Raw genomic sequence first — 23,366 nt, forward strand, 5'->3', positions numbered from 1 at the left:
AGGCGTAGAGAGCAAGTTCTGTAGTGGTAGACTGGAAAATATATATATAAAATTCTGGACGTGTAACAACAACAACGTTATACTATTGTGCAAATAATAATTTTTTCTTCTGATTTTCGATAAATTAGTGTAAGCGATGTTCTGATTTCATTTCTTTTTTCTTTTCATGTCATTGTGTTAAAGAAACTGTAAACAATTTTAGATGTGAATATTAATGTTTATGTCAAATTGCAAGCAATATTATAACAAAATGGAAATGTAAGAAATGTTGAAACTGTTGTAAGATGTTAAAGTTGTAATTGTGCGCCTGCTCCATACGTAGGCAATGTATTAAGATATGTAGAATGCAAAACCTCTGGTGAATACCCTGTCTGTAGCGGAGCGGTAAGAGGTGGATGGCAGGCGAGCGCGGGAAAATGCACACGGGCACTGCACGGCATAATGGGCTCAGCAGTAGTAGTTGGAGTTGGGCATCGGTCTGAGAAACACGCTCTGGATCGAGGAGGCTCTCCTGGAAAACGTGATTTCATTGAGCCTCGGATGTGCCGTTTCCGACGACTATGCAGCATGGCTATATTCCATAGGCACTAAATGGAAAAGTATTGCGACGCTAAGAAGAAGCAAAGTGCCGATACATCAAGAGCCAAAGCTGTGATTGTATGTGTGCTTTGCGCCTCGCCGTCTCGCCGCCCGCCAACCGCCGCATCGACACGAACAGGTTGAAACTTTTAGTACTGTATTCGTGTGGACCAGTGTTACTTTTGTTCCTGACTGTTCAATAACAACTTAACTTTTACCAGAACTGTCCTATCAGTTAATTATCCTCACAACTAACCTAGACAGGGTCCTTTCCACATGTTGTGCAATCCGAGTGTCATGAAATGAAGATTTAAAGTTTATGTTAACAATACTTACCTGCAGACCTATCTATGTTAGAATGATGTTTGAAGAACTTTGTTGTTAATGAATATATAGGTCTGGCAAAGTTGGAAGATAATGTTGAAATTGGTTTAGTAATGAAGTTTAATTATTTGAGGCAGATAAATGGTAATTAAATGAGCAGGAAATAAGCTAAAAAGAGTAGTAACTCACCTATTGGAAATCTTCAGTGCTTAATGAATCCTTTAATCAATATTTTCGATACAGTGATCATAACAGTTTCAAGGTGCCCCCCCCCCCTTTTCTTTTCTATTCATTTAAATTCTGAAATGTACTGAACTGATTTGACCAGCAAAGTTAAAGTCAATATAAAACCAAAATTTATTAGTGTTTTACCTTTTTCAAAATTGACATTGTATATGTGTTTCGAAAGTGCTATTTCTAGGGTAACCTATGCCCGATTTTAATCAGATCAGTAGACAGTACGAAGTTTGTAGTAAACATTATGGTGTATTGTTGTGTATTTATGGCTTGTACATATTAGTACAGAAAGTGAAATTATTAGTTCAGTAGATTTCCTGGGTCTAAAATTTACCATAGTATGCAGTGTTATTACGTGTTGTTTTGTATGAACGTGCATCAACTTGTACTGGGAAGAAACTCAGTTAATGCCTAATTAGGCTGGCGACCGTATTATTAACAATTTGGTAGCATCTGCTGTGTTGTTTCTTGTCCGTCTTAACGTATAGTTGCACTTCAGACTTGCTTGACGTATCATTGTTGTTACTGAGTGGGTGAAAGTCTGATTTTGCCTCCATTCAGGTACTAGCGGTCAACATATATACCAAAATCCTTTCTTATAAGGTGAAGCCCGTCAACTTACCATAGTACAGGCTTTAATAAGTATCGTGCGCAGTAGCGAAGTGTTACAGACGTACCTAGGGTGCAAATGTGACTCTAGATGAATAGGTTGTCACAGGAGAGGAAGTCGAGAGTGGCTGCATCAGACCATGATGCATGTTGGTTACTTCTTTATGTTCATACCATTTGTGCTCTAATTTTGTAAAGCTGGCCGTGGGAAATGATTTGCGGAACACTGCGTAGAGTAATTCTACGGGCATATAAAACCATCCCGAGAACACTGATGTCTGACATCGATGTTTGAACGTACTGGTCAAAAATTTCTACTGACTGTAAAGCTGTGCGACTCGTCAAAATTCTAACACTACTTCCCAACATGTCTTCACCAGTCGGTGTTTCATTTTCTCTCGTAAAGTATTACTGAGAAAAATAAAATAGAAACATGATTATTATATCTGTCTCCCAGTTTTAATTGAGAAATATAACGAGTGTTTATTTTGCCTCTCACTCTCTTCGTTCTTAAGCAAACAAATTTTGGAAGACCTGTGTGTTCTGCAAGAGTCAGCTCCTTTAACGTACGTTATTAACTTCAAATGCGTTGAAAGAAGATTACAATTTAACGTTCCGTTATCATAGAGGTCTGTAATGGTGGAGCTCTGTTGGAAGGGTGTGGCTCTGCTGAAGGTGCCTTTCCGCTATTCCTAGATGCCTTTCCGGCGTTCCGCTGGAAATCGTTAATCAGAATGTAAGCGTACGTTCCTCACGTACTGTACAATCGATAACAGTGTCGGGACGGAAACTGTGTACCGTGAACAACGGAGGATGTCATGAACGAATTACCAGGTGAAAAGTGTGATAAACCGTTTCTCCCTACGTTACCCAGTCATTAATGAGTGGCGCTCACTGAACCGAGATATGGTTCGGTATGGTTAGCGTGAAGTCGCTAGCGACTTCAAATCAGGGCAACCGGCCGATGTGTTAAGGTCATTGCGGGTCGTGGCGCATGCGCGTTACGTGCGTAACCTGCTTCAGGCAAATTGCGTCGGTACGGTACAACACGGTTATAGAGCAATCGTCTGCCACCAGGTGAAAATCTCTCCTTCGTAAACGAGCATCATTAGTGTGATTACTACTTTCTAACTGTTTAAAAATTCATTAATCTACTTGTAAAGTTATATTAAATACAACTGACATCTTGAAACTTCCTGGCAGATTAAAACTGTGTGCCGGACCGAGGCTCGAACTCGGGACCTTTGCCTTTCGCGGCCAAGTGCTCTACCATCTGAGCTACCCAAGCACGACTCACGCCCGGTACTCACAGCCTTACTTCTGCCAGTATCTCGTCTCCTACCTTCCAAAATTTACAGAAGCTCTCCTGCGAACCTTGGAGAACTAGTACTCCTGAAAGAAAGGATACTGCGGAGACGTGGCTTAGCCACAGCCTGGAGGATGTTTCCAGAATGAGATTTTCACTCTGCAGCGGAGTGTGCGCTGATAATATCAGGGCATGTCTCCGCAATATCCTTTCTTTCAGGAATCCTAGTTCTGCAAGGTTCGCAGGAGAGCTTCTGTAAAGTTTGGAAGGTAGGAGACGAGATACTGGCAGAAGTAAAGCTGTGAGGACGGGGCGTGAGTCATTCTTGGGTAGCTCAGATGGTAGAGCACTTGCCCGCGAAAGGCAAAGGTCCCGACTTCGAGTCTCGGTGTGGCACACAGCTTTAATCTGCCAGGAAGTGTCATTTCAGCGCACACTCCGCTGCAGAGTGAAAATCTCGTTCTGGAACTGACATCTTAATTGTCTCACCTGTAAGCAGAAGCATAAATAGAACAGTAACCAATTGTCGTCAACACTTCCGTATAGGAATACAAAATGTGGATTAAAAACTGAGACAAGGGAAATTGGTTATTTTTATTTGTTTGTTTCTTTTTTTCACTTATTCAGATAATACATTTCTAAAAGAGCGAGGAGCTATGTTTTCAAAATATTATAGAACTTTGTTCCGGACGAAGGCAGACAGTGGTAGCATTGTTACTGCAAAAACGTGAAAATGTTGCATCGCTTCTTCACCTGCGTCACGCCGGCCGGAGTGGCCGATCGGTTCTAGGCGCTAAAGTCTGGAACCGCGCAACCGCAACGGTCGCAGTTTCGAATCCTGCCTCGGGCGTGTATGTGTGTGATGTCCTTAGGTTAGTTAGGTTTAAGTAGTGCTAGGTTCTAGGGGAGTTGTCAGAAGTTCGGTCCCATAGTGCTCAGAGCCATTTGATCCAACCTACGTCACGCAAAGTGAAGAATCGTGTTCCTAAACAGGAAAAAAAGAATGTCGATTAGCAATGTCCACAAAATACACTGATAAGCCAAAACACTGCTCGTCGCGACGTTGGATGTGTCCTGGTGGCTTTACGAGCACGTGATTCTGTAGCAAAACTATGTAAGCGGAGCAGAAACGGACAGGTGATCACCCTAGCGAAGATATGGGCTGCAGCTGCGGAAATCTATTGAGATAAGTGACTTTGACACAGAGCAGATTACTATTACGCAGAGCCTGTGAAGGAGATCTCGAAAACAGCGAAGCTGGTAGACCGTTCACGTCCTACTGTCGTGAGGATCTACGGAAACCTGTAGATGGACAGTGAAACTACCACTACGCGCTAAAATAGATTGACGTTCACGACTCTTCACAGAACGTTGGGGCTTGTCTGCTCTGTAAAGTAGGACAGGTGGTGATCTTTGGCATCTCTGCCGAAAGAGCACAATGCTGGTGCAAGCACAGGTGTTTCGGGCACACCGTTTCTACATCTACATCTGCGTGATTGCTTTGCTATTCACAATAAAGTGCCTGCCTGGCAGAGGGTTCAATGAACCATCGTACATTGTTGAACATGGAGTTCCGCAGCAGACCATCCCTATGTGTTCACAAATTAACCCTACGTCATCGTCAGTCACTATTGCAGTGGGCATGGGACCGTCGGGACTCGACCGTGGATCATTGAAAACTTGTCAGCTCTTCGGGTGAAACACATTTTTGCTACACTAGGTAGCTGGTCGTCTCCACAAACGCCGCCATAGAGATGAACGGCGGCTCGAAACGTGCAGCGCGCCGCGGACGCCGACAGGTGGGAGTAGTTTTGTGCTGTGGGAGACATTCTCCTGCGCTTGCATGGGACCTGTGGTAGTAGTCGAAGACACGCTGATAGCTGCGATCCTGCTGCATCTTTTCACACTTGATGTCTACCCCGACAGCGATGCCATCTTTCAGCAGGATTATTGTCCGTCTCTCGGAGCCAGAACCGTGCTACAGTGGTTTCAGGATCATTACAGTGAACTCACGTTGACGTCTCGGCTACCAAATCCGCGTGATGAAATCCCGTTGAACCTATCCTGGTCGCTGTCGGATGCCATCACTGCGTACGCAAACCAGCAGCCCGTTATTTCAACGAATTACATGACCTGTGCGTGGACATCTAGTGCCACGTACCTCCACAAACCCACCAACAAACTGTCGAAGCCCTCATACGCAGAATCAGTGATGTATTTCGTCCCAAAGACGGACAAACATGCTGTTAAGCAGGTGGTTCTGATGTTTTGGTTCAACAGTGTACAGTACAAACGGCTCATTGCGACTACTAGAAGCATCCTAATACCTTCAAAAGCTACTAAAAAAGTTTTACTTTTCCTTCATGTCAAGTTTACCTGTTGGGGAAAAGCGCGTGTCTAAATGGTTGTAAATTATTGTTATTATTATCGTTGTTATGTTATCATTGGTATTAGCATTATTGTTTTCCGTGCGATTCCGCAGCCTCTAGCCTCTATATATTTTATAAACGAAAACGTGGTCCGTCGTAGTTAATGCTTAATATGTAGTCTACAACAGTGTTTTCACTTGTACAAATTATTGTAATACTTATTATTATGTAGTGAGGTGAGCCATAAAAAGGAAAGTACATTACAAGGAGCAATAGATAATGTTTGAAGTATCTTAGACGGACTAAACATTTCGTTCGGAGTGCTGAAAATCGATATGATTCAGCTTCCTTCGCTCTTACGTGATACTAGACGATTCCGTCATTCACATTAAAGTGCAAGCAGCATATTCAGTTGTGTAAAAATTCCTGTCTGCTTTCATCTGGTCTGTTCCGCATGGTAGACTGGATGCCCTCATTCAAAGTTCTCCGATGTGCGTCATCGACCGTTTGCGCAGTGGCAACGACGACTCACATTCCGGGGATAAGTGTAATAAAAGCGTATCCCCGCCTCACGGCGATGAAAATCGTTTTGGGACAGTGCTTTTGTCTGCCTATACGTCTGATTGGAGGTTTGAGGAACTTCAGCCGTTCATGTATGTAACAAACTGGAACACCTGCAGACGTTCTTATGGTGTTATTTGTTATATGGCTACCAGTTTCGGCCCTTCAGTACGCATCTTCAGGTCTTAGGTGACGCTGAGGCCGCTGAGGAATCGTGTATACGATAGGAGTTAAGACACTCCGCCTCAGTTAAGGCCTGAAGATGGTGTACTGAAGCACCGAAACTGGTAGTCACATATCAAATAACACCGTATGAACAGCTTCGTTGTTCGGTTTTCTTACAATGTCTAAGCGGTTATTTATATAGTTATAAAGACTGCACTTTCGGCCATCCTCCTCCATGTGTGATAGCGCTCTTTCTCCAATCCTTTTGACCCCGGCGAAACGTCAAAGTCTTAAAGTACGAACATTGTACGAAGGATAATTATGTCCATAATAACTATCCAGACTGTTATGCCGTGGTCGGTTGATGAATTCTGTGTCGATTCCCAACATATCGTCTGTGGTGTCACCGCCAGACACCACACTTGTTAGGTGGTAGCCTTTAAATCGGCCGCGGTCCGGTAGTATACGTCGGACCCGCGTGTCGCCACTGTCAGTAATCGCAGACCGAGCGCTACCACACGGCAGGTCTAGAGAGACGTCCTGGCACTCGCCCCAGTTGTACAGCCGACTTTGCTAGCGAAGCTACACTGACCAATACGCTCTCATTTGCCGAGACGATAATTAGCATAGCCTTCAGCTACGTCAGTTGCTACGACCTAGCAAGGCGCCATTTATCTTTTGCTGGTTATATTATAAAGCCTGTACCGTCAGACCAATGTTCTACAATTATGGATTAAAGTTAAGTATTCCAGAAGCTACGTACTTTTCTGTATAGCATTCATTACGTATCCTGTTTCAGACCTCACGCCAGCCTGCGTGAGTTTAAGCGCGTGCCTTTCGGCTTCCTCATATTGTGTCTAGGCTGTCTTGTCTAGACACAACATCGTCCCCGTCTGCGGAGGACATTTTCAAGGGGGGTCTGTAGCTCGATGGAAGGTCCTACACACCCACTTGCTCGCTACTGACTGATAATTAATTTAAGAATAAAATAAAAGCACTATGAGGCACGCTGAAGACAGTAGCGGGTAAACAGTAGGCAAGGCCATTGAAATACGGGAAAGGTTTTTCTGTGATATTGAGAAGAGCCAAGTCTACAAAGGTCATTTCTTGCCTATTTGCTGATAAACTGAAGGAAATTTATTGCTGAGCTACAGTTACACATATTCCGTTGTTTTAAAGGACACAGACATAGCTGGATCTATTGGAGCTAATTACAAGGAAACCGGGGTACGTCAGTGAAGCGTAAGGTTTCGTCTAGCTATGGTGTGACACCAAGGACAGTCAATGTTGATGTACCCTGCTTCAGTACTCTGTTTACTTTATTCTGTAACATATGTTTGTCGGCGGATGTCTTTTCGCTGATATTGTCTGCCTTTGCCGGCCGGAGTGGTCGTGCGGTTCTAGGCGCTACAGTCTGGAACCGAGCGACCGCTCCGGTCGCAGGTACGAATCCTGCCTCGGGTATGGATGTGTGTGATGTCCTTAGGTTAGTTAGGTTTAATTAGTTCTAAGTTCTAGGCGACTGTTGACCTCAGAAGTTAAGTCGCATAGTGCTCAGAGTCATTTTTTTGTCTGCCGTTCTAATAATTTCTGAAAAACAGTTCATGGTAGGGTAGTAGCATTTTCTAAATGACAACAAGTTTTCAACTGTAATGGTAATTACGTTGATTGTGCAACATTGCAGTTTGCTACATTTCATTATTGTGAAGTAGGTAATTAAGTGCAACAGCGTGTATGAAAGAGTATACGGGCAAACGAGAGAAAGTGATCGATTGTGGCCACAAGAGGTCGCACATGTTCGTCTGTCGAGAGCTGTCACGTGTCAAGTATGCGGACGTGAGGAAAAGCCAGGCCACCGTTGCTGTGAAATAACGTGGAAATTAATGTTTTAAATTAAGATTAACGCCTGCGGACTAACATTGTAAGTTATAGTAATTGTCAGTTAAAGAAAGTAATACGTAATACCTTCTAGCAACGAAGACTCGTTAATTTATCTAACCAGTTAACGTAGGTATAAGTGATTATAAGGCTGCGATTGCAATTATGACTATGCGTATTATAAGAAATGTTAATAAAGGTAGGAAAAAAATTTTGCTTAACAAGAGTTACAGATTACAAATTGCTGTATTATATCTGAGTAGTCGACATCAAATACTCAGTGCTGAGGACGAAGATCTAGAGTACAAATGGAAAAAAATTCAGAAACATCATTCAACATGTCTTACACAAGGGTGCTCCGAACAACTTCTTAAGGGATACCAAAGGCCCACCATGGTTTTATAACCGTATTAGAAATATGCCACGAAAACAAAGAGAACAGCATCACTTATTCAAGGCAGATAAAAAAAGTAGCTGACAAACAATAGTTGAACGACGACAACATAACCCTAAAGAGAGCAATGAGAGAAGCGTTCAATGACTTTGAAAGTAAAATGTTGCCAACCGATCTGACTGAAAACCCTAAGTTGTTTTGCTCTTATGTAAAATCAGTAAGCAGTTAGAAATCATCTATTCAGTCGCTCGGTGAGCGTATTGGCACCGAAACGGTGAAATACAAATCCGTTCCTCCGAAATGTTTCTTCGCCGAATGTCATAATACGGTCCCTCCTTCCAATCAGCGTACGAACGTCGAAGTGTCAACTTTTGAGATAACCGATCGTGGAACGGAAAAGTAACTACAGTTGGTTAGCAGTGGAAAGGCATCAGGGTAATGGTCCCGTGCGAACTGCAATCGTAACTGACGATCCCGTTGGCTTAACATGTGAGCACGAACAGATGGTGTGTTGCTGAGCTCCACGTTCAACAATGTGCCATGAACGGTGTGTTCCGAAAGAACAGTGGGCGCTCTTTCGGCAGAGATGCCACAGTGGCCATCTAGCATACTTTACAGATCAGACAAGTCTCCGAACCCCACATTCTGTGTAGAGTCGTAGACATCCAACAATTTGGCGGCTAATAGTAGTTTCACTGTTCTTTTACTTCTGTCTGTAGATGCTCACGACAGTAGCACGTGAACATTCGCTTCGTCGCTTTCGAGATACTCGTTCACAGACTCTGTGTAATCATAATCTGTCCTTTGTCAAAGTAGCTTGTCTCAAAGGATTCTCCCATTTACAGCCCACGTCTTCCCTAGGGTGATTCCCCGTTCGTGTCTGCTTCGCTTATATCCCTATGTTACCGCTCCACGTTCCTGCAAGCGGCATCGAACGTCGCGGTGGACAGCTGTCATAATGTTTTGCCCGTTCAGTGTAGATCCACATGAGGCATTGTTAGTTTTTGTTTTTCCAAATTAATTTATTCAGCATTAATAAAGTGATTAATCTGACTACCCTCCACTATCATTATTGTAATTTTACTATCGTTCATCTCCGCTCTTTTCTAGAAGCCATCCATTCCTTGTAACTGACCGTGAAAATGCTATGCCTTCTTTCATTGTTACAATATCACGGGCACACCGCAAACTTTTTAATTCGTCACCCTTAATACGATTCTATCTTATTTTTCTCTGCACTGCTTGTTCAGTGTACACACAGAATAACGTGGGGTATAAGCCACAACAGTGCCTAGCTCCCTTCGCTAGTACTAACTGAGCCGTAGTGACTCCATCACCGAGCTAAGGAAAATTATTTTGGGAACTGCCTTTAATGTGAAGGTTTGTGTGCTGGCTTATTCACATTTATCTTGTAACAACTGACAGGTGTAATATAAGTTATTTAATTGGGAAGAGACAATTATTTTAACTGTAGTACAAACTAGCTACTTAAAGGTTTTCTTAAGGAATTGTTCTCTTATATATATATATATATATATATATATATATATATATATATGATAAGTTTAAAATCTTATTATTGGGAAGTTGTTAACGTCATACTTTGCAATCTCCTTTTCATTAAGAAAATTTGTCAGCTATTGGAAATTGTTTTTGAAATAGCTTTTTTTAAAAAAAAAATGCCAGACTTAAATATTTATTACTGAGAAAGTCTTTTAAAATAAAAAGGTATCATTAGCAGTGTGTGTTATTTCACCAGCACCTCCTGGCCCCTACTTCCACGATAACTTTTGGGAATAACATGTGTACTTGAGTAGTTGTTTGTGAACCACCCTAACTGATGGTTCACTAGCTTCCTTTCATGTCCTTCTACCCTTATAACTGAAATCTGGTTTCTGTACAACATTAAATTTAAAAAGTTTGCTTTTGTACTACAGATGGACTTGTTTCATTTGCCAGTATAATATAATGACGGAAAAAATCGCGACAGAGAGAAGGAAGGCGTGTTTCTACATCTGAATGATGTGTATTCAAATTTCGCCCCAGTCGCATAATGATGGCGCTAGTAGCGCCACTGTGAGGATGCGGCTCAAGTTTGCTTTAAGTGGACGCTATGAGCGTCAGATAACTTTCAGACTGGACGTCGTGAGTTGACGTTAGGCAGAAACGCGTTTAAGGAGACAAAGACGCCTTTATGGACACCTTACTGAGTTTGAACGACGTCGTGTAATAGGGCTGGGAGAAACTGGATATTCCTTCCGCGATACTGCAGAGAGACTTGGCAGGAATACAGCCACTGAAGCTGACTTCTAGCAGCGGTGGTCACGGGAAGGTACGGTCGTAAGAAGACTGGGCACCGGATGACCACGTGGCTCTGCAGAGGCGGAAAACCGTCGTGTTCGGCGTGTGGCCCTGCTGCATCGCGCTGGATCTGTGGCAGTAACTCGAGCAGCAGCTGGCACCACAGTGACACAACGAACTGCTACATCCGGTTAGTTCAAGGACAGCTCCGAGCCAGACGCCCTGTAGCGTACATTCCACTGGCCCCAAATTGCCGCCATTACCGACTTCAGTAGTGTCAAGCGCGAGTTCATTGGGAGAGCAGGATGGGGGAATGTTGTGTTTCCTGGCGAAAGCCGGTTCTGCCTCGGTGCCAGCGATGGCCGTGTGTTGGTCAGGAAGCGGCCAGATGAGCGCCTCCAACCAACCAACCAACCAACCAACCAACCAAACTGCCTGCGGCTTACAAGGGAACCTCCCCATCGCACCCCCCTCAGATTTAGTTATAAGTTGGCACAGTGGATAGACCTAGAAAAACTGAACACAGATCAATCGAGAAAACAGGAAGAAGTTGTGAGGAACTATCAAAAAAATAAACAAAATATACAAACTGAGTAGTCCATTTGCAATATATGCAACATCAAGGAAAGTCAGGGCTCAGGAGCGCCGTGGTCTCGTAGTTAGCGTGAACAGCTGCGAAACGAGAGGTACGTGGTTCAAGTCTTTCTTCGAGTGAAAAGTTTTCTTTCTTTATTTTCGCAAACTTATGATCTGTCCGTTCGTTGATTGACGTCTCTGTTCACCGTAATAAGTTTAGTGCCTGTGTTTTGCGACCGCACCGCAAAACCGTGCGATTAGTAGACGAAAGGACGTGCCTCTCCAATGGGAACGGAAAACATATTGCCCACGAAATACATCTCACGTATTTAATGCACTCTCTTCCAAAGTAGCGAACAGTCAACTGCCAGCCAGGGACCCTCGTTAGCAGGAATACTCTCTCTTCCGTGCGCTGTAGTCGACTGACGTCGCGTGTTTCGATGTTTGTTTAGGTGTAGCGTCCCCATACTACGGCGCAGTTACCTCGCATCGGACGGACGGACGGACAGATAATTGTCTGAAAATAAAAAATTAAAATTTCTCACTCGAGAGAATACTTGAACCAATGACCTTTCGTTCCGCAGCTGCTCACGCTAACCACGGGACCACGACGCTCCTGTCCGCGTATTATGCTTGATTTTGCCTATCTTGGGCATGGACTACTCAGTTCCTATATTTTGCTTATTTTTTTCATAGTTCCACACAACTTCTTCCTGTTTCCTCGATTCATCTGTGTTCAGTTTTTCGAGGCCTATCCACTGTGCCAACTTATAACCAAATCTGAGGGGGGTGCGATGGGGAGGTTCCCTTGTTAGACACAATGGACCTTGAAAAGGAACTAAAAAATGTTGTAATTTAATCTCAAAGATATAAGATAAAAATTTGTTCGACTGTCATACCAGAGGAATACTCTGAAAAACTGTTTTATCCTTGATAGACAAATGACTAATTTCGAGATTCTTTTATTACTTCGAGTATTAACTACTTCTTTTTGTTCTGATCTGCTGGCGTAAAGACGTATTGTATAATTTCATGTCTATGTGTATGTTAAATGAAGGTGATAAATGATGCAAAATTTTTGTTTTATAATTTCTGTCAAGATCAAGCCTAAATCCCATACCAATGGAGTACAAATTATTCTGTTAATTCGAGAAGGCGAATTTTAGATGGAGGCGACGGTCTTTACGGCGGCGCTGCTCCACAATAGAGGTGAGTGACTGTGCTCACTGCTTTCCTTTGGTGGCCGCTAAGATTAATTCCGATGTGTTTTTGCCGAGACATTCAGAACCTGCAATCTTCCTTTTCATATAAAAATAGGAGTCCGACAGAAAAGAAGTATTCTTAAATTTAAATAATTGCAATTATTTTACCCAGGCCACGGGGAATGATAGAAGGTAAGTGCCTCTACCCTGACTGTACGTTCACAATCTCCGAGTGTGTTACGACGTAATTATTTTTCGAAAAAAAATTAAGATAGATCTTACTCATCAGATCGCAACCACTCGCACGCGAATGTACGTACCCTCTGAATCTGTCTAGCCAGTCGTGCACGTTGTTCTAAGGGTTTTCTGTTAATATTCAGTGGATTGCACCTCCGCAATTATTTTTTGTTTATGCCGCAAATCGCACTTCACGCAAAGTATTTATTACGCAAGTTTCATGCTCCATTTAATGTCAAAAATTCAGAAGTACGGCTGACTAAGCAAACCGCTACAATAATTTCATATCTCTACGACTACAATAACACAAAAACAACAATAACATAACAGAGAGGGTACGTTACAACCTACATCTGAAGCTATGGTCTGGGCGTGATTTCATCTGACTGCAGGAGCGCGCGGTTATGCCACACGTTAGTCTGGTGATTCGAGCTGTTGTGCTGCCATTCATGAGCAGCATTCGAGAGGGTGTTTTCCAACAGGATAATGCTCATCCGCACAACGCTGTTGTAACCCAACATGCGCTGCAGAGTGTCGACATGTTGTCTTGGCTTTCTCGATCACCAGATGTGTCTCCAAACAAGCACATATGGGACATCATCAGACTGTAGTGTCATCCAATACCAGCATTAATGTTCCCTGTACTGACGGACCAAATGCAGTAGGCATGGAACTCCATCCCACAAACTGACTTCAGGCACCTGAAAGACACAATGCATGCACGTTTGCATTCATGCAATCAGTATTCTGGCAGGTACACCGGTTATTAATGTACCAACAGTTCACGTCTGCAATAGCTTTTCTCGCACTTACATTAGCCTGCCGTCTTTCAACATTAATAGTTTACGAGGAGGAGTTGGAAAATAAGTATCCCCTGTCGACTGTGGGCAGAGTTGTGTGATATGGGTGAAAGACAACACTGTAGGTGAACGCGCACGTGCAAGACACCGATACTCCATTGGATAGAAGTCGACCACGATCAGGCAGATGGCGCCGTCGCAGTGCCTGCGCAAAGCGGAGGCCAGCCGATCAGTCTTTTCCTGGAGCTGTGGAGAGAACGTGAGTTTTGGAGTCGTAATCAAAGGTAGAAGTGAGAGCTGTTATCCGCTATGAATCCGCATGTGTAGTATCAGGCACAGAAATTCATAACCATCTTGTTGAGGTGTATGGGCCAGGTGTCATGTCGAGGCAAATGGTGCGGAGACGGTGCCAGTAATTCAGTGATGGACGTCAGCAAGTGCAGGACATACCGCGACCTGGACGGACGCGCACGACCACTACAGATGCAAATGTCAGGAAGGTGTATGACATGATAAAAGCGAACCGGCGTATCACCATCGATGGAGTAGCGGCAGAACTTGGAATCGGACATGACCGAGCTGACAAGGTCATCCGTGACATTCTTCGATACAGGAAGGTGTCAGCACGATGGGTGCCCCGCCAACTGACCCCGACACACATGGAACGACGCATGGCGTTCAGCCTGCAACAGCTCGTGTGTTACCACGAATCTGGCAATGACTTTCTGTTACGGATTGTGACGGGGGATGAAACGTGGGTCCACCATTACAGGCCCGAGTCGAAGGTCGCATCCATGAAGTTGAAACATCCGTCATCACCTGTCCGAAAGAAGTTCAAATGCACTCCGTCTGCAGGTAAATTGCTACTCACCGTTTTCTGGGACGCCAAAGGAGTTTTGCTGCTGGACTTTCTGGAGGATGCAACCATCAGTGTTGCGCGGTATTGTGCCACTCTCTCGAAATTGAAAGAGGTGATTCGGAAGAAGCGGCCTGGCCTTCTCAGACCTGGCGTTCTGCTGTTGGACGACAATGCGAGACCACACACGGCGACTACAACGGAAAACCACACTGCAACTCTTGGTTGGGAGCGCCTACACCATCCGCCTTACAGTCCGGATCTCGCACCAAGTGACTTCCGTCTGTTTCCTGCTTTGAAGAAGACTCTCGGCGGAAGGCGCTTTGGCAGCAATGCTGACGTCGAACAAGTCGTTCAGCACTTCTTCCGTATGCAACGCCCTGATTTTTTCGTGGAAGGCTTTTTGAAGCTTATAAAGCGGTATCACAAATATCTCAATGCACTTGGAAATTATGTAGAAAAATAAAGATATGTCTTATCTTTAATGTCTCATTGTCTTTTTTTTTCCTTTCACACACAACTCTGACCACAGTCGATAGGGGAAACTTATTTTCCAACTCCCCCACGTAAATACGTTACTTCGACAAATGTCCTCCCGCGTTTTGATTTCTCTGACAGACAGGTAACTTAACGGGCAACATGGAATAATAAGACAGTCAGGAAAGAAGAAGATAATCGAAAAATACTGACTAGCGGATTAGCTTCGCCAGTTCCGCAACAGCGAGGAAACCCGTCTGTTGCACTACAAGTGAAGGCAGGCCGGACATCGATTGACGTCTGAAGTTCCTCGCCGTCCCGACAAATGAAACGACTGCTCCGTCGTAATGAAGAGCGAGGGGGGGGGGGGGGGGGGGGGGATGCGCCCAAGTTCCGTCGCCGCTCTCCCTTCTAAATGCGTTTAGGGATTCTTCCCGGCAGCAGCTTCGAAATTTTCATTAACTCGGAAAATTTTCCTTCCTTCGAAAGGCGCAGAAATTAGCTGCAAGAAGCAATACAATATTTTTTTTAAAACGGAAAGGCAACTGAAACTTGGCGGAGATGTTAGAAATGTTAATACAGCACGGGACTCCACCGTGCATTTCATTCCGTCCTGCGGAACTAGGGAACATATTTGCCGAGTATTTGCATGTCTAAGGAACTGAACTGATGGTGTTACGGGCATAAGCGCAAGAAGAGACGTTACCAGCGCAACAGCAACTTGCAGAACTTCTTACATTCGTTTGCTTACAATTGTGCAAGTGCTCATAGCTGCGAGCGAAGCGGTTGTTTTATTTTCAGGTGGAATCTGGTGGAATGATATGTGCCCCGCACACCCGTACAGTAAGGACAGAAAACTCTCTTTTTAAAGCACACGTGTAAAATTCTGTTCCCTGTTATCTCTTTGTATTCAATAAACAAGACTTCCACAAAGCCGATCGTTTATGAGGGTGAAAGAAGTATCTCGTTTAAATTTTGAAGAGTTCGCAAGGTAAATTACAGAGTCTTCGAAACTGATTCGCCTTTTCATAAACCTTTTATATGAATGACGTCAGAAACTTGGAGCAAATTTCGAAATACGTACAAGATGAAAAAACTTCAGTATCTGAAATATCCATTCTATGCGTACTCATACAAACTTGGAATCTTGTATAAAATCACGTTTGAAATCGACGTTTTCAATTACTTTCAGCCTATTCTTACTGGAAGCGGAGACATGTGGCGGAGTCTTTGACGAAACCTCAGGAAAAAAAGAAAAAAGAGAAAAGACGACATGCGAATCAGGCCACGTTGTTGTCCAAGGGTAGAATGCGAGATGGGTACGACCCATCGTTGACGCAGCTGGGTGTTAGAAAACGGGTCTCACATGCAGGTGGCAGGGCTGCGGCCCCTCGCCCTGTCGTAAAATGACATTTTCGGCATAGTCTCGCAACTGTGGAAGAGTCCAGAACGCCCACGCATATAAATAATTTACAGAAACAACCTGTCTCTGAAAACTGCTTTCTGTAACCGTCTTTCCCTCGTCGAAGGAGGAGTAGAAATCATTTCTCGGGAAATTTCAAAAGCTCATGAGGCTTTGGATAATCTCTCTCGTGCTCTCCAATGTAACATGGCTACTGTGTGGAATCGTACGATGTGGCGCTTCATTTTCACACTTAAATGAGAAGCTGTTTCATCACCGAACACTTAACGTGAAAGGAAACTGTTAGCTCGAATCTCAGTGCCCAGAATGAACTAACACACATCTGCATGTTGTTATACTGTACATCACCATCATGGAATGCTTGTAACAATTCCAGGTGCTGAAGTATGAAACCGGTATTTCCCTATAGATTGTATTAGCCATCAATGAAGGGTTCGTGTGACCACGTCTGCAGCGCCATCTGCTTCCTGTAACGGCTGACGATGAATGTCGACACACAGCCACACAAGTTCCGTACATCAGTAACTGTGCCGGCCGTAGTGGCCGAGCGGTTCTAGGTGCTATAGTCTAAAACCGCGCGACCGCAACGGTCGCAGGTTCGAATCCGGCCTCGGGCATGGATGTGTGTGATGTCCTTAGGTTAGTTAGGTTTAAGTAGTTCTAAGTTCTAGGGGACTGATGACCTCAGCAGTTAAGTCTCATAGTGCTCAGAGCCATCTTTTGAACATCGGTAACTGTCTCAAACCCGTAAACATGACGAATTTTGTGCCTACGAACTACGATCTGCGGTCAGAATTGGCTTTCTGTTATCATTTGAAAAAAAAACTGCTGCAGAACCGCATAGAATGCTTGTTGAAGCTTTCGACGAACATGCACTTGGAAAAACACTGTATTTCGAGTGGTTCAAAAAATTCAAAAGTGCCGAATTTGACGTGAGAAACTACGAGTGCGGGAAACCACCGAAAAAGTTCGAAGACAACGAATTGCAGGCCTTATGGATGAAAATGATACTCAGACACAACAGGAACTCGCGGAACAATTGAATGTGACGCAGAAAGCCGTTTCTCTACGGTTGAAAGCTATGGAAAGGTGCAGAAATTGGGAAAACGGGTTCCGCATGAACTGAATTAAAGACAGCAAGCAAATCGAAAGGCCACTTGTGATATGCTGCTTGCCAGATACAAGAGAAAGTCGTTTGCCCATCGAATAGTGATAGGCGATGAAAATTGGATATATTTTGAGAATCCTAAGCGTTGTAAATCATGGGTGAATTTAGGCAAACCATCTGCATCCACTGCAAGACCACATCGCTTCGAAAAGTAGACAATGCTTTGTGTTTGGTGGGATCAGAATGATGTCATCTGTTATGAGTTGTTAAAACATAGTGAAACCGTTAAAACTTATCGCAACGAAGTGCAAATGATCGATTTAAATCGAGCATTACATGAAAAACGAAAGGACTATGGAAAAAGGCAACACAACGTCATACTGCTCCATGGTAACGCCTCATCACTCACAGTAAAACGGGTCAGGCAAACGATCGAGGCGTTCAGTTGGGAAATACTAGGGCATGCGGCTTAATCTCCAGACTTGGCTCCGTCAAGTTGTCATCTATTTGCATCACTAGCACACGCTCGCGCTGAACAACGCTTCAATTCCTATGAAAATGTACGAAAATGGCTTCAAAAGAAAAATTGCTCTCTTTTCATTTTTTTTTTTTTTTTTTTTTTTTGGGCGTGGCATTCATATCCTGCAGAACAGGTGGAAGAAATGTGTAAATAGCAATGGAGAATGAAGAAAATATTGTTTATGAGTTTCAAGCAACAGACGTGTAGTTATTGTAACCAAATTCTGATTTTCTACTTCTATACTTGGTACAGTACCGTATGGCTTCAAACACAAAGATCGCCGGAAAGATACACATGATGGAGCAAAATGTCTCACGTAGAGGTCGACATGTGATTCTCCATCCAGATCGAACACAAAAAGTGTATTTGGCAAGATTATAGTCCGTTCCCTAGTTCTCGTCGTGTGCTGGCCTCGTCCCATACTCAAGCTGCTACTGCTGCTCGCGCGTATGGTGCAAGGTACCCTCAAAGGCCCCAACCCGATGAGAATGCCTTCGGGAAACCGGTAATCTTCGTCCACAAGTAGCAGACACATGTCACCCAAGGACTAGACGTACTCCACAAACAGAGGACGCTATTCTCGAAATAGATCACCAATCACCTCGACGAAGTACCCGTCTTAGGCACTTCCAGGAATCTCGAAAGTGGTTGTTGAAGTGTTACACGATGAACACCTGCATTCATCTCATTACACATTACGTCAACAGCAGTGGCCAGAAGACCGCATTCGACGAGTACAGTTTTGTGTGATGGCCTAACGAATCTAGCTTCACTCGCGAAGGTATTTTCAGCCTCCACCACAGCCAGTATTGGTCGCAAGACAACACAAAAATCACCCCCGAACGTGGCTTTGAGGCACGCTTTGGCATAAATGGTTATCAACTGCTGGAGAAGGTGAATGGATCCCTACATCGTACATTTCTTTGCAATAACTTGCCTGACGCATTAGAAAACGTTCCACTTGGTGTTCACTGACAGCTAAGATTTCAGCATGATCATGCTTCGTCACACTTTCGAATGAATGCACTTATTTAAATGAAACTTTTCCACAGAAACAGATTGGTTGTGGAGGTCCAGTGTTATTGCCTCCACGTTCCATGGATCTTAACAAAATATAGATTTTCATTTGCGGGGATACTTAAGGGAACAAGTTTACGCTATTCCACCCATGGACGTGCATCACCTAATAGCTCTAGAGCACGCCACATCGGAAGTGGTGGACGCAGGTGTGTTGCGCAGGATCCAGTAATGTATGATCCAGCGAGTGTCGAAGTGTTTGCAAATGCTAGGTGCTCGCTTTGAAGATCTTCTCTAATCTGAACGTTTCTCGTACGTGTACATGTCGTCCCTGTGAAGATAAACCTCGACATAAAACGCCCAGAACAATGTTATTGTGCGTAACACAATGTGCAATCTAGAGTAGCCACATATTGTGCTCTTTTGTACCTTATTGGACACGAACGATGCTACTGTATCCACTGTTATTTTCTGCTGGCTATATTTGTGTCACGGACGAAACGAAGTGGTCCTTTACGACTGTAAGGAGTTGATGTTATGCCTTGGTCAACATTATATCTTAAAAGTGTAGAATGTGCGTGCCGCTAAACTCAGAAACTAGTCCCGGTACAATTAAGGGAGTTACATGTAATTGTAGCCCTCTGTCCCCCATCCAGGAAGAATGTCCCCGTTTTTTATCTGAAGGGCGTGCTTTTGAGGATATAAGGGCTGGGGAGTTTCGCCCTCCAGAAATTTCTAAAACATTTGAGAGTATTTGAGAACATTCCACAACATTGCAGAATGTTCCGAAACGTTTCAAAATGATCCGGGATGTTGTGGAATGTTCGGGGATATTGATACTTTCGGGATCATTCCAGAATGTTCGGGAACATACCAGATGATTGTGGTACATTCCGGAAGTCTTTCGAATGTTCTGCAACATTGTGGAGCACTCGAAGCCTTCTAGGTATGTTCTGGAATTCACCACTTGTGGGGCTACCCATTTTTAGGGCTATATAAAGAAAAGTTGAAAGGCTAGACTTCGTTTTTACGAATCTTAAATTATAGATTTGCAACTGCAAATTAACCTCATTAAATTTAGTAAACAAATCGGAAGATTTAATTTTCTTTTAAAATCGGATCTTTAGGGGCCAAAAGCTCTAGAACAGTCTCAGAAAGTGAGAAAAATCTTGCCAGATATAAGCCTTTCGACAACCAGCGTACTTTCAGTGTTAAGGGGAGCCGGAATGATGAAAATGACAAAATTAACGTTTTTTGGTTTCTTTTTCATTATAAAATTATTTAGAGTTTTCTGAATTAAAAAAATCAAGTTTCACCCTTCTAAGTGAATTCCAAGCGTGTTTTTTATCACTGCAAAGTTGACGCGCCGCGTAAACGGTTGTAGCAGCTTTATGTGTCACCTCTGATGGCACCGCTCGCTGGCTGCAAGCAGTGTATCTTTGCGGAATTAGTTAGTGTTTTGTTTTCCAACGTTGTATGGCTTTATCTCTGTGACAAGTGACTGTTCATATCGGTCAACATAAATGCTATACCGTGTGTGATGACTTGTGGAGTTTGCTTTGTGTTGTTTAGCTGTTCAATTTTGCGTATTTGACGAATTTTGCTCGTACCTGTTTTACGTATTTGGTTTGTGGATATCACTATGCCCCGTTTCAGCAATCGAGTGTTTAACAAAGGGTACAATAAGTGGTTCGCAGGAGAGCTTCTGTAAAGTTTGGAAGGTAGGAGACGAGATACTGGCAGAAGTAAAGCTGTGAGGACCGGGTGAGAGTCGTGCTTCGGTAGCTCAGATGATAGAGCACTTGCCCGCGAAAGGCAAAGGTCCCGAGTTCGAGTCTCGGTCGGGCACACAGTTTTAATCTGCCAGGAAGTTTCATATCAGCGCACACTCCGCTGCAGAGTGAAAATCTCATTTTCTTGTAATACCTTGCATGGGGGCTTAATTAAATATATATGATTGAAAATGATTTTTAGTTTTAGTATGTCTGTCCGATTACGCAGTGTCCCGTAAACGGTTGGCCCTGACTAGAATTATTACGCAATCTGACTGCAACAAACAATGTACGAAAATTTTCGTGAACACAGTTAATTAATTAAGTCCCCAGCAACTATAAAATCTACGAAACCAATAAGCACAAAAGTAACTGTTCTGTATGTGGGAGTGTGACTCAACGTACGCATCTGGCATGGTTCTTCTTCAATAACACAAGAATTTTTAATTAACATTTATACTGAATTAATTAAAGAAAGTAAAAATACCATAATTACTCAAGAGAATCACAATTACACTCTAATCCAAGAACACAAGCCAGATGCTTTGTTGACTGAACCTGTAATGACGCATTATTTCAGATACACAAATAATAAAAGAACATTGTGGTTTTTACCTTCATATATATTGACGAAATGCACACAATAACATCTGCTATCTCTCCCATCAAATAACTGCATAAAACATGGAACAACACTCTTTACTACAACATCTTACTCCGACTTCACAACAGGCACTGACTGCTACGAACTCTCAACACACACTCTGCCATGAACTCTCGACAACCACTGACTGCCACGAACTCCCAACAAGCACTGTGGAGGCGGCTTAATAGTACTCTTTGCCGCAATCTCTGGCGCAGTGGCACAGTGTAGCCACCTTTCATATGCCCCTCCTCCACAGGCCAGAATTTGATGGTATTTTTGCCAGCATTGGTGGTGAAAATACCACCAAATTCGTCCACAAAAATACAGACAAAAATAAAAGATAATATTAATACCTAAATATTACATAATTAGTTAAAAATTTTGGCTTTGCACTGACCTTTCACTAACCTAATATATAAAGTACAGTAGGCAATACAAATTCTTTTCATACACGTGGCTTTACATAGTAGTTTACACAATATACAAAAAATCAGTTTATACAAATGTTCACATAAAATGCTTTCAATGATTAGTTTATACAAAAAAAAGATACTAACAGGTGACATCTTTTCAGTAGAAGCAGTCCATCAGTTGCACCCAGTAAAGTTTAGCAGGTACACCCAGCAACAAGTCATATTAATTCAGTAGAAGCAGTTCATCAGTGGCACCCAGCAATGTTGAGTAGGTGCAGACAGCAACAAGTGACTTCATTTCAGTAGAAACAGTTCATCAGTTGCACCCAGCAATGTTGAGCAGGTGCAGACACCAACAAGTGACATCATTTCAGTAGAAGCAGTCCATCAGTTGCACCCAGCAATGTTGAGCAGGTGCAGACACCAACAAGTGACATCATTTCAGTAGAAGCAGTCCATCAGTTGCACCCAGCAATGTTGAGTAGGTGCAGACATCAACAAGTCACATCTCTCAGCAGAAGCAGTTCCATCAAACTCACTAGCACTAATCACACTGTTCATCAGAGTTTATGAGCAGAAATTAAACATGTCCTAGTGGCACCAATCATGAAGGAAAGGTACAAGTAACAGTCCATAATTTTTTTTACAATCACTGATCACACAGTTCATCAGCAGAAATTAAACACGACCAAATGTCACACATCATGTTGAAAAGTGCAGGTAACAGTTCAGAATATTTATCTTCACTAATCACACAGTTCAGGCATGAACAATAGTTTGAATGCACATACAAATGCTTTTACAGTAACATACAAATCATAACAAATACACAAATGATATCAAATAATTGTCCTATTAACTATTACAATACACAAATACCAGTAAACCTATAATATTCATGGGTGTCAGTGCTAGCCACTACAAACAAATAAAATAATGTTTAGGAGATAGGTGGGTAGGATTAGTAAAGGAAAACACACTCATTCATCTTTCATCCACATTAAGTACTACTGTGTAATTGAATAGTGTTAACTGTGTAAATGTAATTCTGTTAAAATCTGATGTTCATCATGTGTATCAAGTAGTAGTGGCAGCAATGTATAACAGTCAATAATAGTTAGGTCAACGTCATAGTCATCATGTCAAGACCAGTGTTTGCCAAGCCAGATCAAATGTACAGTTGTTGAACAACTGTCAGTGAGCCACGATATGTAATTACTTCCTCTCTTCAAAAAAAAAGTATATACTGCTTAGTGATTTAACAAAGTGTGTGTATAGACTATCTTCCTTCTATTTTAGTGTTCTAGTCTGCTCTCTTCATCCTCCTTGTTCCATAAGACCAACAAAAAAAGAATATGCTCCTCACTTACTTTACCTCTTATACACCAAAACTCCAATAATCATCAGCATCACATAATCTCAATACTTCACTAATACTTCTTCAATACGTCGATACATATAACTCTTATCATCAATATCATTTATCTTACCTCTTGTCCACAAAAACTCCAATAATCATCAACTTCATATAATCTCTATACCTCAATAATACGTCGCTACATATAAACCTCAGCACCAATATCATTACACTTCCAT

This window comes from Schistocerca americana, chromosome 4 (assembly GCF_021461395.2).
Source record: "Schistocerca americana isolate TAMUIC-IGC-003095 chromosome 4, iqSchAmer2.1, whole genome shotgun sequence".
NCBI lineage: Eukaryota > Metazoa > Arthropoda > Insecta > Orthoptera > Acrididae > Schistocerca > Schistocerca americana.